The sequence below is a fragment of the Heloderma suspectum genome, chromosome 6 (assembly GCF_057233095.1).
Source record: "Heloderma suspectum isolate Gila_16-S chromosome 6, 16-S_ref, whole genome shotgun sequence".
Taxonomy (NCBI): Eukaryota; Metazoa; Chordata; class Lepidosauria; order Squamata; family Helodermatidae; genus Heloderma; species Heloderma suspectum.
Genome location: NC_139463.1, coordinates 69,347,678 through 69,352,092, shown reverse-complemented (window position 1 = coordinate 69,352,092; position 4,415 = coordinate 69,347,678).

The window sequence follows — 4,415 nt, the reverse complement described above, 5'->3', positions numbered from 1 at the left end:
CTGCATGAACAAGAAAAGTAGGCTTGTCAAATAACATTCTCACTTTTAACCCGCTATCGGGTTTCTTGAGTAAATCTGCAGGATACAAGGCCAGAAAAGGGTGGTGCCTTTTTGGAAAATCCTGAAGGACGGAGCAGCTTCTCCTGAGTTATTGGATGACAACTCTACATTCTAACAAAGAAATGCTGCCAGTCATTGCAAGAAGGAAGGGTCATCTTTAGTAGTTCCTTCTTCACCATATTAGAGGGAATAAGAAACATTTTATTATAATAATTAAGCATAGAGCCATACATTTCTCAAAAATTTTACACCCACACAGGGGAAAATGTCAACTTGAGAAGAAATGGAATTTGAGGGGGAAATGAATTATATGCAATACTTACTTTCTCATCAAACGTCAATTTATTTTTTGGCTTCAACAATATAAAAGTTATTTTTCCTAATATATGCATTTTTGTATGCATTTTTTTGATTCGAGAACTCCATGGCAAAATTAGGAGAAGTGTGAATTTTGATGGATTACTGAGTTTTGATTTTCTTAGTTGCTCAAAAATGCAAAATTAGGTACGTTCGCATAAAAATGTGAACTGAACTAATTTCTCTCCCATCCCTACTGAGAGATCTGCTTGAGGCTTCAGCACCCACAACAGGTCTTTGGCAGATTCTGAGCCGCCTCCTCCTTCTGACTTCCAGCAAGACAAAGCAATAAGCCGCTTGTTTCCCAGTCTGTAGCAGGGTGCCTGCGTATCACACTCATGTGTGGGGAGAGGTGGAAAGCTGACCACGAGGGAGCAGTGGTGTCAACAGGACAGCAGATGCAGTATCCCCTTGGTTGGAACTATTATTGCCAATCGAGATGAAAGGTCACCAGAAAAAGGCAAGCAGCAATTCACAGACAACGAGGGTGCTGTATGGCCTTCTCCTGGAAACAGCAGAACCCCCACTAGGTGCAGAAATGAATCGTGGATTTGAGGGCTGTATATGTCAAATTATCATTCTCCAATTCTGTGCATTGACTTATCTAAAAAAATTTTTTTCATGCTACACACTTTGAGTTAATAAAATCTTGTATTAAAAAGCATTCCACCCATTCCAAAAGAGAAAATATCTCATAGCAAGTTCCCTCTTTTCTAATTTTTCTATTGGAAAAAATGGGGAGAGTCCTCAGAAAAGATGGTTTCCCCCAAAATGTTCAATCCCCCCCCCCCCCGCCCAGCTTTCACATTTGTAACCTGGACCAGCATCAGGGGCAGAACTACCGGGCAGCTACCAAAGCCCACACCCCGAGGGGGATCCCTGTGCTGACCCCCATAGCCCCCATCTCTGTCCCTCCTCCACCTCTTTGTTGTTGCTGCCTGTTCATCTCCCCTCTCCAAATGGACAAGGACAAGAGCAAGGAAGAGAACACAGCAACCTCTACTTCCCTTGCCCTTTACTTCTGGGAAGTGGGGAGGAGTGGCAAGAGGAAGTGGGCAAAGCCTTGGCCCACTGAAGGCACCTTATCCAAAGGCCCCACAAAGTCTGGAGCTGACACTGACCGTAATTCCTGTTCTAAGGGAACTCCAAAAATAAACACTTCAGGGGCCAGTATTACTGTGGAAGTTTCCCTGTGGAAGGAGGGGAGATGCTGGTGGCTGAGAAAGCACACAGAAACCAAAAGAGAGAGAGAACAGGATGGCCCACTGTCATCCCTGCTGCTGACACTGGGCCACTCTGTGGCACAATGTTTTTGTTTAACATGTCTTAAGCAATGAGACTCCAGGGCAACTGCAGCCGGAGAGCTGGAATGAAACAGAATTTGAATTTGGAATGAATGAGTTTGAAAGGCAATCCAACTATGGAGATCTGGGTGAATTTTTTCTAGGGATTGGCGAACATGCAATATTCCAGCTTGTTGAGGTTCCCTGAATTCTTCATCGAAGCCCGTTTTGCCTCATTTGCATTTCCAAACATGACTGTCTTTTCTTTTTCTTTTTTTGATCAGAAAAAAATGAGCATTTTCAATCAAACAAACATGCTGTCTTTAAAATACACATTTTTCCCATTTGGGAAAAATATGCATTTTAGTGCACATTTTCCCTGAGTCCTGATTCCCCCTGCTAAAGCATGAAAATGTGGATTTGGGGAGGATTTCCGCATGTGCTCAAATGCTCATTTTTGTAAGTGCGCAAACTTTGCGCAAGGGCACTTTTGATAACGCCAAGGTCGCGGGTTTGATCCCCGTATGACCCTTGCTATCAATGTGAATGCAAGTTCGGGAAATTGCAAAAATTCCCCAAGAATTGCATTCCTACTCACATTTGTGTTTGGGATTGCGAATGAGACATGTCTGCGTGACTTGTGAACAGGAACAAAATTCTCATACATCCCTCATTTTCCCCCTCGAAATGTATACCAGCAGCAGCATGGAAGACCACTGAATAGAGTCCTGGCCATGCAAGAAGGGCATTGCCATTAAGACAGGAGCTCTTCCTGTTTTTATGCAACTCCCATCCCCAGGAGACACACCAGAAGCTCTTACCCAATTACGTTCCACAAGCAGCCGCATTCATTTATGTTAGGTATGACAAAGTCATGTCAGCTTGTTTTTCATCAGGATTGACTGAGTTTGTACCTTCCAGAATGAACACAGATTCAAACGCAACCTGCAGTCAAAGTCCGTACTTTTCCGATCTTGCAATATGATTTGCAGGCTAAAACACTGTGTTCAACAGCATGCATACATTTAAATGTGCATTAAAAAAAAAAGTGTACTTTTGAAAAATGTGCACAAATGTGCTTTAATCAGCGGGAGAAGGATGCATACATTTAAAGATGTACACAGTTAATGCATACACTTGAAAAAATACACACCAATTTTCATTCTAAAATTAAAAAACAAGATCAAAATATGATACAGACGTAAGATGGAACAAGCTTCGAAGTGGAATTTGGAGAACTTCTATGAACTTGAGTTTCGCTTGTATGTATATCCCTAATTTACATATGTTATGATGCACCCAAGCCTCTCGGATAAAGGGGGACATTTGAACAAATAGATAAATACATTCCACGGACCTGGGCCGGTTGACTGAGTTGAGATATTGCTGGAGCTCTTGGTAAAACTGCACCAGTTCTTCCACTGAAGCATCCTTGCCAAGGAATTCAGGCGCAATGTGCGAAGCGTTCCCAACATGACTGCGAAGCACAGCCAGGCAGCAAGCAAGAGCGACTACACTGAGTAAGCATCCATGTGGGGTGACTGTCTGCATCAGGAAGGAGAGGGGTCGGGGGAGATAAAGTGAGACAAAGGCAGCCTGGGAGGCAACAGTGAACACAATCTTAGTGTATCTGTCTGTCTAGAGGCAGCTTCCCTAACCTGGGGGTGGTTATCATCTATATATGAGGGTTGAAGAGAGGGATGGGTGAAAAAAGAGAAGTCACAGCCCGCTGCTTGCAAGGATATGCTATCCCAACAGTCACTCAACCAGAATTTTAGAGATTTTTCAGTGTGTCTGATAGCTCAGGTTCACCGTTATAGGCACACAGCAATTCCCGTTCATCCAGAATTTGGAAAATGGAGCAAGAATTGATAATCAAAATCATATTTAACTGTTGTCTGTATTGACAGCTGATTGTTGTTGTTCAGTCGTTCAGTCGTGTCCGACTCTTCGTGACTCCATGTACCATAGCACGCCAGGCCTTCCTGTCCTGCGTTCTCTCCCGGAGCGTGCTCAAGTCCATATTCATTGCATCAGTGATGCTATCTAGCCATCTCATCCTCTGCCGTCCCCTTCTCCTTTTGCCTTCAGTCTTTCCCAGCATCAGGGGCTTTTCCAGAGAGTTTTCTCTTCGCATTAGGTGGCCAAAATATTGGAGCTTTAGCTTCAGTATCTGTCCTTCCAATGAGCACTCAGGGTTGATTTCCTTTAGTATGGAATGGTTTGACCTCCTTGCAGTCCAGGGGACTCGTAAGAGCCTTCTCCAGCACCACAGTTCGAAAGCATCAATTCTTCGGCGCTCAGCCTTCCTTATAGTCCAGCTCTCACAGCCATACGTTACTACTGGGAAAACCATAGCTTTGATTAGATGGACCTTTGTCGGCAAGGTGATGTCTCTGCTTCTTACTATGCTGTCTAGGTTGGCCATAGCTTTCCTCCCAAGGAGCAAGCGTCTTTTAATTTCATGGCTACAGTCACCGTCTGCGGTGATCTTGGAGCCCAAGAAAATAAAATCTGTCACTGCTTCCATTTCTTCCCCTTCCATATGCCAGGAAGTGATGGGGCCAGATGCCATGATCTTCGTTTTTTTAATGTTGAGTTTCAAACCAGCTTTTGCACTCTCCTCTTTCACCCTCAACTGATGGTGAAACAGCTGATACACAATGATATAAGCATCAGTGGTTTTCAAACTTTCTTCCTTCAGGAAATGCTTTC